Source organism: Sceloporus undulatus, chromosome 2 (assembly GCF_019175285.1).
Source record: "Sceloporus undulatus isolate JIND9_A2432 ecotype Alabama chromosome 2, SceUnd_v1.1, whole genome shotgun sequence".
Taxonomy (NCBI): domain Eukaryota; kingdom Metazoa; phylum Chordata; class Lepidosauria; order Squamata; family Phrynosomatidae; genus Sceloporus; species Sceloporus undulatus.
In genome coordinates, this window is record NC_056523.1 from 278,703,195 (window position 1) to 278,715,312 (window position 12,118).

Here is a 12,118-nt window from a genome sequence, read left to right on the forward strand (position 1 = left end):
CTCATCTTAGCAGCTTCACTAAGTTATACCCATCTACTTCCTATCCTCTGTTTAGAGGAAGAAAAAAAAGTAAAGATACAATTTGAATTAAAGATTATTTCAAACACTGACGTATCTTCAAAAAAGGTGCGCAAGCAACAGAATGTGGGGGAGAATTTTTATACATTAAAATTGAGGTCAAACTATTGCAGCTTATACATTCACAGTTTTGTCTGTCTGCTCCAATGAAGCATCTATGATAAGTGTCAGGGCAACATTCCACTGGATGCTAACCCTCAAATGACACAGTCAGTTTGCTTTTGATAGACAATGTCTTTTATTAAATAAATTACTGAAGAACTTGTTTTCGCAACAAAATCCTTTGCAGTAATTACTGAGAAAGATAGTTAAAACTGTTAATAATTTTGATAAAGAATTGAATGTTACTGAGGTTTGACATAATTTTACATAAGTCACTCTTTGAAACAAAACAGTTTAAAATGTGTTCCATATAGCTATTGGAAGTTTTCCAAAATAATTGATTTTCAAAGCAACATAATAGCCTGTACTGTGCAATTGATCGCTGACTATACATTATTGCTGTGTTTTTCTATGAATTAGCATAGAAAAATAGGGGACAGAATCTTTTATATTGGCTAAAACAATTAACTTATTACCATGTGGTAGTTCATTGGATTTTAAATGTGTGTGTGTGTGTGTGTGTGTGTGTGTGTGTGTGTGTGTGTGTGTGTGTATCATCTTAATGAAGGGAGATTTTTGAAAAGCCTCAAGGAAGTAAAAGAGAAATAAATCATAGGCCCATTCCGGACAGGCATAAAGTACACGCTCCACGCGTACTAGGGTTAGGAAGGGGTGTCACTTCCTGATGCCCCTAATCCTAGTACGTGCAGAGCGTGCACAAAATGGCGGCGCCCATTCCACATGGGGGCGCCATGTTGATATCGAGGACACATAGCGTCCAGACATTGTGCGGTGGAAGTGATGCCGTGAGTGTGTGACTAGCGCCTCATGGTGCCACTTCCAGGGCACAAAAAGAATCACCATTTTGGCGCTTCTTTTCGGCTGCGCCTGGGAATCACGCGGTTTGACCACTGCGGTTCCCGGACGCAGCAACCCGCGGCGCCAGCACACCGCCGCTTTTAGGCGGTCTGTAACACGCCATAGATAGGTTAGATTGGATTAGATAGATAGATCGTTGTAGGTATAGATCAGAAAGAAAATACAACATAAAGTTTACGGCTGATCAGATTTGGTAAAGGAAAAGCAACCTCTCTCTCTCTCTCTCTCTCTCTCTGTGTGTGTGTGTGTGCGCGCACAACCTATGTAGAACTAGGCCTTTCTGGAGTCCCAAAGTTTTTTCTTATGCATCAAAGTGCAATTACATTTTGTTCATTAATAGGACAGTTTAATTTATAGCAAATATATATATAAATATTTATATTTTTTTAATATCAGCACACTTATTAGTGTGCAGTATGATGAGAATTGGTTTTATCCTCTTCATAGCAATAAGAAGGTTAAAATGTACCAAAGCAGTAATTTACTATGATGTTAATATTATTCAGCATTTAAAAGTACTCCAGTATTATTTCCTTTTTGAGAATTTTATGCCTAGACTTGTTGAACATTAATCATGAAATAAATTTTGCCTGGTAAATGATATATTAATAGAAAGTTAGGAACTAGTGAGATTCTTTGAGTGTGCTCTATAGAACAGTTTATATGTTCACTAGAGATCTGTGACATGCTTTCTGGAGCTGTGCCATTAATCCATTTACAGCCATTTGTTGCAATGAAGAGAAATTACTAGTTTTTTAAAAAGTAATAATACATTAAGGAGAATATATTTGCTTCACTTGTACTTCTTTTTTAGTTGGCAAATGCAGCTGACACTCCAGCAAATGTTTAAGTGAGCCTTTTTATTAAAACTGAAAGAATGTGGCAACAGTCAGCAATTTTGAGCCTCTTGGCCAGAGTCCAAAAGACAAGTTGTTTGGCCACACTTAGTTCCACTTCACTGGGTTTAGAAGGCAAAAGTGGTCCATTTCCATGTTGACCTATTGGTCATGACCACACCTACCTCATTCGGAGGGTTTTACATCCTAATCTTCTCACACACATAATAGACATCTGAAGCAATAAATGAAGATTTAAAGTACAGAAACTTGCTGGCTGTTAACTGTTTCAGATGAATGATCTGTAATAAGTATAAATGAATGAATGTAATACATTCAGTTGAAAAAGATACTGTCTCTGAAGAATTGGCATATGAAAAGGAAGAAAATGCTTAGGAAGTTACCATTAGATCTAAAATATGTATGGCAAGGGTGTGAAATGTTTCTAGACTGGCAGATTATACAGTCTAAATGTCAGTGTGTGTGAAATAAACTATTGTTATAGAACTGTGTGCTACATCTTTCAGTTATTCATCTGGAGGAAGTTTTCCCTTAGTTTATTTCCTTGCAATAAATTGTATATGGGATGAACAACTGAGTCATTAGTGTTTCCTCAAAAATACAGAGCAGTATCATGTTTCCAGTCTCTTGTTAAGCTTGGAGTGTTGTTTCCCCTCTTTGTTTCAGGGGGAAAGATGGGTATGACCTGTAGCATAAAAATACAGTCTGCAACTAAAAGAAACTGTTTTTATTTGCACATAAATATTCACACATGAATTTGTGAGTACTTACCATAGTTGCAATAATCTTAGGCTCTTAGTTATGATAATCAGGCTTCATAAACAGATTGTGTACATTTTTGAGTTAGAACAGGATAATATTTGTGTTTTAATGGGCTCAAACAGATGGGTTAAAATGGCTGCCATCAAGCCAATCTGGGGGCAGGGCATGCACATGACATATGCCCCCAGATAGCACTGAGGCCATGCACAGTCTGCGCTGGGGCCAACTAATACACCCCAAACCTGGCCACAAAAGTAGCGGTTGCTGACCACTCCTTTTCACACCCAGTTTGGAACTGCAGCACTGGCCGCCCTCAGGCCTGCAGCATCTTGTTGCCACAGGCCCGCTCCTTTTGCTCCATCTGCTTCACCCCATTACTAATAAACGTAGTGCTGCAGTTGTAGCCTTTTTGTAGCTGCCAGTATCTATCCATAGATTTATGCATAAAATTCTGGAAAGGTTATCTTCCTTAAAAGTTTTACATAAACTTTTAAATAATATTTTCTTCCTGAACACCTTTTGTTTTTATATACCCTTCCCAAACAGAGATTAAGGAGGACATAGCTACAGAAACATTCCTCTGATACCAAGATCTCCTCTGTACATCATTGCGTGTGTGTGTGTGTGTGTGTGTGTGTGCGTGTGTGCGCCTTCATCTGTTGATTTATGGCGACCCCATGTATTTCACAGAGTTTTCTTAGACAAGGAATACTCAGAGGTAGTTTTGCCAGTTCTTTCTTCTGAAACAGCCTACAGCACCTGGTATTCATTGGTAGTCTCCAATCCAAGTACTCACCAGTAGCTTCCAAGATCCAACAGTATCTGGTACCTTTAAGGTAGCAGCATTAAATGCATCAGTTTTTACCATCAGTTTATCTGACTTGAGAAATATAGGAGCTAGACAGATTGGCAGAAAGGGGCGGCGAGACACCCATAATTTTATTGCAGAAAGAAGGAATGGGTACTAGTTCAGGTAGTTTAGGTATGGTTTCTATCAAATTAGTGGCTCATTTGCCATATTCATGAGATTCTTTGGCCTGTTACAGACAGGCCAAAATAAAGCTGCTTCGAGTCACAGTGGAGGTATGGTGTTTCAATGATGCATGAGTCCTAAGAGTCCAAAAGTTGCACCAAAGCCACGCTCCAGCCCTAAGGACTGGAGCGTGGCTTTGGTGTGGCTTCTGGACTCTTGGGACGCATGCATCATTGAAACACCATACCTCCACTGTGACTTGAAGCAGCTTTATTTTGGCTGTCTGTAAAAGGCCTTTGTCTGCTATTGGATTTTAATGATCGACTTGTCCAAAACTGGATTCATGACTTCTTATAAAATATGACCAACTTGATACCATGGTAAGACATGGAAGATTCCAGGGTATCCCTTATAACGAACGAATTTGTATTTGTGGGGATCATGAAATTGAGGATCTAGCACACATTTTGTTTAGTTGTAATTTGTACCAAGCAGAAAGGGATCAATATCTTCATCCCTATATTAAACGAACAATATACTGGGAGACCCACATCAGAACATCATACTTTATGAGTGGACAAGATTCAAAAATCTCTATTGCTACAGCTCGGTTCCTTCATAAAGCATCGCTGTTGAGATCTAGATATGTTGGAATGATTGGTGTTAATTGTAAGGGGGATGAACAGATTTGATGTATGTCGACGGATATTTTATGTTACTTTTGCCTCCCATTTCAATTCCAATTTTAATTCTGTTTTATTCCCTATGGTAACTATCTTACATACTATTGTTTAATTGTTAACTATTTTATTTTATCTGTTTACTAGTATATCCTTTAGCACATATTGTATATCTTTTAGATATACATAAGCTGTAGACAAGTAGTGCATGTTCTGGTTCTGGTGCACGCTTAGGTTATGCATATGTATTTATATTGTATGGAGGTTTATTGCACCTAGTGCACTGTATTTACATTTTATATATAGCTGTGTGATACTGCTTTTTATTATGTTACTAGTATTTTGAAACGGCCCTTGGGCTACTCAATAAATTGTATTGATATAAAATATGAGATGGGGCATAGTGGGAAGTGCCCATGAATCACTAAAGAATGTTATGCCAACAGTGCAGAGCTATTACTCCATTATGACAGGTGGGCATAACAGTTCAGCTGTTCAGGATCAAATGACAGATCTTGCTTGGTGCTGCTTGGTAGGAAAATTCCCAGTAGTCTTGGACTATTCACACTGCATTACTTTAAAAAAAAACCTGGATTGATATTACTTCAATAAGAAAAATGTTTATTAGGGGATTTTTTTTTAAAATGGAGTAGGTTAAACCTCACCTTTCAGTGATAAAGGTAAAAAAAAAAAAGATGTAAATGTCAGTGGTTTGTGTTAGGTGACACTGTGCCCTCCCTGTCTAATTTGATTACACAGAGCCACCAAAGCCTCAGGCAAAGCTGATTTTAGTTATAATCAGCTTCTTAACCTTTTGAGAGCTAACATAAACACTGTGTACCAGTGGCTAATTATGTTGTTCTATTACATATATCAAATGCAAAGGTAGAAATGTAGAACTAACATAATATATACTGTAACAAAATATAGGTAGGTCATCAGATTGTGGCAGTCTACACTTACTGTTTTACTTTCCAGCAGGTTGAAATTCATATTTATATAGCTATTGCAAGAGTATGTAATTTAAGGTCAGGTGGCTTATGATAGTGTTGAAGACAGAAGAAATTTCTACTCAGCCTTAGAAATATAAGGACTACATAGGATAACCATATGCCCACAATCATGTTGGATATGTACAGAAGAGCTGAGTGACACAGGTTTTCTTCATAATCTTCTTTCAAAGCACTTTCCTTGACCTATTGAGGCAAATCCTCTAAAGTCAGTTTGAATTTTGCTATACAGTGTGAAAGGAAGAGGGATAAACTTTTGTTGAGACATTCAATTTAGTCTGAAACTGGATTTCTGGGTTGGAAATGGTTGATCGCATCAACTGCTGTAAGCATCTGAAATAGGGGAGAACACTTGAACAAGCGATCACCAGCCAAACTGTGTTTGGACCAGTGAAACAACTCCATGGATTAAAGGGCGCCTATGGGATAGCCCATTAGTGTCTGCAAACTGCATTCCTGGCAGTCAGTTTGACACATTGGTGCTGAACGATTGTGGGTAGAATGGAGAAGACCAAGGCTGTAGAACTCACCCCACTTCATTTAAAGCATTCCAGAAGACAGAAAACAAGGTCCATGCGGTTCATCCTTCTTAACTAAGGTCCGAAACACACTGCAGAAATAATCCAGTTTGAGAGGCATTTAGCCTTTTCTGTCAGAGAGCTCTGGTGCCACAGTAAACTACAGTTTCCAGGATTGCTTAGCACTGAGTCAGGGCAGTTAAAGCAGTCTCCAATTGGATTATTTCTGCTGTGTGTTTTGGACCCATATCAGCAGGCATATTTAAATACAAGTTGCTGTGCACTAGGCTGTTTAAAATGGCTTATTCTCATTTTCCTCTAGAACTCCCACTGCTTACCGTACTTTTTCACCAGAGCAAACAAGCAGCTTGACAAGTATATACTGTGCCAATCTTTGGCTATAGGAAGCTAACTCCTTCACTTTGCATCTTAATGGTTAAGTGTAAACATGTGTTAAGGAACTGGATTCTCTCAGATATACATTGTCACTTGTTTTTGAAGTCCAAGAAACAAGAAGAGACACCTACTTTTCACAATCTCCAATTAGCATCTTCTGAATGTAGAAGCTATAGGCTGTCAAGGCAGCCACAGACCTTAAAGGGGTGCAGTAGTTAGCTTAGAGGGGCATTATTTTATACTGATTAGTTTTTTTAGCCCTTCTAAAAAAACAACAGACTATTTATTTATTTATTTATTTATATTTTAAGCTAATATTGGTGTGGAATGTAATTAATTATAAAGTCTTATGAAACAATGTATGTTTTGTTTTTATGTATCCTTTTTTATATGTATTTTTATTTTATCTTTTGAAATTTAGTAATATTTTTGGCTAAGAATGTATTATGAATGACGTTTGTTCAGAGTTAAAGATCAAGAAACAGTCATTCACTACCTAGGAAAATATGTCCAAAATGCACTTATATAGCTTCTAGCAGGTGTTATAAAGAAGAAAATTTTGGCACATGCAAACACAGCCAATACTCACCTGATGTTAGTCATACTGAAAAAAATGGTAATGATGGCATGTCATGTTAATGTAATCAAGCCATCAAATAATGAGATGTCTGAGCCCAAGGATATCAAGGATTTATATAAGAGAATACTTCTTGAGATTTGTTCCACTAAAGAAACTACAGGTGCCTCTGACAGAATTCTTATTGGGCAGCTTGAGCAAGTGGGATCACCAATTGAGAAACTAAATGGTCAGGGTTATGATAATGGGAGTTATCTTGAAAAGCAAAACAAATGGTGTATGAAAGGGTGTCCTGGACATAAAACTTTGTGCCTTTGTGTGCCCTGCAATGCACACTCTTTGAATTTGGTTGTCAATGATGCCAATAGGTTTTGCCGGAAAGCAGCTAATATTTTCAGTTTGATTCAACAGATATACAGTATAATTATTTCTCTGTATTAACACAAAAGTGGAAAATTTTAATTAGCTACGTGTCAAATTTATAATAGATCTTATTTATCAGATAGATCTTTTGCAGTGGTCACGGGTGGACAGACCTTGTCCTCTGTTCCCTTATCTGTTGGAATCTGTTTTGGGTCCTCTTTTGTTTTCTCTCTACACATTGTCCCTAGGAAAACTAACCAGGTCTTTTAGTTTTTCCTATCATTTGTACGCCGATGACACTCAGCTGTATCTTTTCACCCCTGACCTTTCTCCAAGGCTTGAACAGCAAGTTTCATCTTGTCTTACAGATGTCTCTCAGTGGATGCGCCATCGGCGTTTGAAGCTCAACATGTCCAAGACGGAGCTTCTTGTCTTTCCACCTAAGCCCTCCCTCCAATATTCCTTTTCTGTTTCTGTTGATGACATCTCTATTTGACCGGTCCAGGAAGCCCGCAGTCTTGGTTTCATTTTTTATTCTTCTCTGTCGTGTATCCCCCAGATCCAGGCCACAGCCAAGGCCTATAGATTCTTTCTCTACAATATTGCTAAAATCTATCCATTTCTTTCGGCCTCTACTGCCAAGACTCTGGTCCACGCTCTGGTCACCTCACCACTATATTATTGTAACCTCCTTGTGGCAGGGCTTCCTCTCTCTCACCCGTCCTTTAATTTCTATCCGGCATTCAGTTGCACGCATTATTACATCTGCCCACCGTTACGACCATATCTCTCCTTTATTATCATCCCTTCACTGGCTCCCCTTCCCCTTCCATTCAGTATAAGCTCCTGTTGCTGACTTTTAAAGCCTTCCATGGGCTGGCCCCTCCTTTTTATCAGACCATCTTTCTCCTCACCTTCCCACTTGGGCGTTCTGGTAGTCAAGGTCTGCTGTCTTAGCCCAGGGTTTTCTCTCCCTCATCCCAGATTCATCCCTTTTTACTTGCTGCCCCTCATTCCTGGAACCTCCTTCCCCCATGAACACGAGTCATCACTCCTTTAATTAGTTTCAAAACTGAGTTGAAGACCATCCTGTTCAGAGAAGCGTTCCCAGACATTTCGTGACTATTATTTGCTATTTGACATTTTTAATTTGTTGCCTGTTTTATTGAACCCTATCCTGTATTGTTATGTACTACAGTGTGTCCTTTGTTTACGTGGGGGATCCGTTACAGATTCCCCCGCATAAAACAAATAACACCTATGCTCGAGCCCCATTTAAATGAATGGGGCTCGTGGATGCGGTGGTGCAGCGGCACGCACAAGTACCACAGACACATGCCCCATTCATCCCTATGGGACGCGACGCCCCTTCCTCCCTGCACAACCTTTAGCTTATGCTGAAAGCTATGTAAAGCGTGCCCGTGTATGCTGCAGGTGCACTGTATTATATGTATTATGCTATTATTTCTTAGATTGTATGCCATGGGCAGGTTTATTCTTATCTATTTTATTGTTTGTTATGTACAGTTCTGTGCAAATCTACAGCACTATATAAATAAAGCATCATCATCATTATTATTATTATTATTATTATTATTATTATTAAGGCTTAACTGTTAAGCCATTGCGTGAAACAAGAATCATGGCCGGCATCCATAGTTTTTTTGTGGATATTTCGGGCTATGTGGCCATGTTCTAGAAGAGTTTATTCTTGACATTTCGCCAGCATCTGTGGCTGGCAACATCAGAGAATGCTGACCTGGAAGAGAGTAGGTATATATATACTATGTGACCCTGGGTGAGGAGGAGTGATTCCCATGTTAATCTGTGTATTGTTCTGTTGTTGATGGCCTCCTCAGGATAGGAGGAGGATTGCTACAAATGTTAACAAACTTTGAGACAGAACAAATTGGAAAAAAAGAGAAAGAAAAATCAGTTCTGAGTATGAAACCCAAGAGGAGCCACCACAAGATCCAAAGCAGAAATTTGAAGCAGGTTTCCATCATGTAGTCATAGACATGGCATATAATCTGTTGAAGAGATTCTAACAGCTACAGTATTATTCCTATTTGGCTACCTGTATGATATATTCAGTATCAACAAAAGTAAACCTACTGAAGATGTACTTGAGGCTGTTTGCAAGAAGTTGGAAAAATAATTGATGCAAAATGGAAACAAAGATATTAATGCTGAAGATGTATACTGTGAATGTATAGCAATAGCATAAAGATTTCCAAAGTCTATGCTGCCACAAGGAGTACTTCTCTTCACCTTATTTATTTATTTAGCACTGTAGGTTTACACAGTGCTTTACATAATGAATATACAAAATACAGATAAAAACCTGCCTACAGTGTGCAATCTAAGCATAAAAACAGGAATTATAAAATTAAAACATAACTTAAAATACTTCTAGACAATAATCAAAAGCAAAACACATTAATATCCATCAAATCAGAAGAATGCTTCCCTAAACAAAAACTTCTTTAATTAAGCCTTAATATTGGCTAAGGAGGTGGTGGTCTGTAGTTGTATGGAAAGGAGGTTCCAGGAGTGGGAACAAGCACAGGAGGAGAGGCGAATCCGGGCGAGGAAAGAGGAAATCCTGGGTTGAGTCAGCAGCCCAGCATTACTAGATCATAAAGCATGAGCCTGGATGGAAACAAAAACTCCTGGACAATGTGCCTAACATTTCTATTGCTCTAAGGATTCTTCTCACACTTCCTGTGTCTGTGGAAAATGATGAAGTTAGCGGGGGGGGGGGGGGGGTTTGGGGGGCATGAAAGTAGTTAGCCTTCTGTGGTGGGTGTAAGTAGTTAGCCTGGCTCTTCCACAGAAAGTACATGTATTTTACTTGTAGACACAGGGAGTGGTTTGGCATGCTATTTGGCCTGAGGTGTCAACACCTCAGGTGTTCCCAAAGATCCAGGTAGCATTAGTAGCACACCTCCAAATCACACTAGCATTTATTTAAAACTATCCTGATCCATTCTAATTCCCAGGATAGGATTCAGTTCACCCTAGGGGTGCCTATAAGAGAATGACTTGTTAGTGAACTTATGTGATGAGCTTCCTATGAACAGCATAGCTCTTGGACTACCTTGGAGTTTGCCTAAACAAAGCTCATTTCTACATGATCCTCTCAGAGGAGATATACACCAAGCTGAATTGGTCTAGCATTTCAGCTTTTCATGTATCTGTTGTTATTGATGTGACTTCTGGATATAATGATCCTCCATCTAGAAGTACCTAAATAGTTCAAATGCCATGCCAGAAGTTCTTTCAGACCACGAGTACACCGAAATAGTCCAGAACCTGGTGGCTGGACAGGAACTGCCTTGCTGTGTGAGTCAGCCTCCAGATACCAAAATGGACAGCATATCTATATTACAAACCAGATATGCTTGTATCAGCTGATGCAGCATCCAGATGGCGATTTCTACAGAGAGTTCTTTGGTGCCAAGGACTCAGAATTTGATGTTTTATCCATGTATTGTCTCTGTCATATACTATGCTGGTGTATTTTTTGATGTAGTACAGCCATAGCCTTCTTGTACTTTTCTGAGAAAATGAACATTTTATATTTTAGCTGTAAATTTCTGTTCTTGAGGAAGTCAAGAGAGGCTTTCTTCCATTTCTGTGAGATGTGAGGGATTTACTCATTATTACAAATAGTGTTAATAATAAGGCAGTATGAGAAGGAAACTCCCTGGAATGTAATCCTATTCCTGCATCTAGAAATTGGTTTGGATGTATTTACTGATATGCAACCCAGTTGACATGTATTTGGGATTTTTTCTTCTTCTCGAGTATTGTTCTACTATGTATTAACTGATAAGAGAGGGTCTCAGTTTTTTTTTTTCATTCTCATTTGGGGATGCTTTGAGGACCTTCCCATAAACAATCAGTGAGCTGGCTTTGCCTCCCGTCTAATAGGAGAAAATATGCCAAATGATAGTTGATATCCATCTGTCTTCCTCAAAAACAATGATTTAGAATAAGTATAAAATACCCATTCAACCTTTAGTGCCATTAAGTCATCTGTAGGTTTGTCCTAGGTTCCACTAGGTTTAGGGTGTTTACTCCCTGGAAATATATTTCCCATTCCAGGTTTATACCCATATGATCAGCACAGCAGCATAACTGTGAACAAATTCAGAATACAGAATGTTGGCCTAACTGACTTGCTGTGTGTGTTCAAATTGTTTCCAACTCATGATGACCCTAAAGGAAAGCTATCATGGGGTTCTATTGGCACATTTTATTCACCTGAAAATGAGAGAGTGTGATTACCCAATCTCACCCAGTGGCTTTCCATGGTTGAGTATGGACATGAACCCTGCTCTCCAGAGGTGTAGTCCAATGCTCAAACCACTGCACCAGACTGGTAGTTCTCACATTAGAACAATTATCTCTACTATTTGAACCAAAAGGGGGGGGGGGAAGTGAAACAGAACTGAAGAAAAGCAATACCCAACATTTTTAACCTTTCAGAAGGTAAAACTTTGTTAACTCCTGATTTTGACAGCAGGGATGCTTTAGAAAATGTGTAGTGATAGAACTACCTGATTGAAGGTTTCTTAAGTGCTTCTGTCTAAAATCACCAGCCATGCTTGAAAGTAGTAATTTTTAATAGAGGTTAACACTCAATTGACTTGTAGCTACAAGTGTCAGAGCTGTCTGCTTTTGTATGAGAAAGCTTTGCTTTCTGAACTGCCCAGAGTTATTTTTAATTACCACATCTCTCTCTCTCTCTATCTATCTGGTGTTCAGTTTATGCAACATAATCCTAACAGGTAGAATTATAACCCATTGATCTTATTTTTTTTATTCTAGGTTATTCAATACTGTATTGTTTGTTTACAAAAGTTACAAGATTTCCATCATAAGGGGAAAATAATTTCTAATGTAAATCAATATATT

The 12,118-nt window shown here is 38.6% G+C and overlaps 1 protein-coding gene across 1 annotated transcript in view; it reads left to right on the forward strand.

The window, feature by feature from the left end:
* FAM172A (family with sequence similarity 172 member A) overlaps nucleotides 1-12,118 on the forward strand; it is a 333,167-nt gene that overhangs the window by 217,233 nt on the left and 103,816 nt on the right. The window lies entirely within an intron of this gene.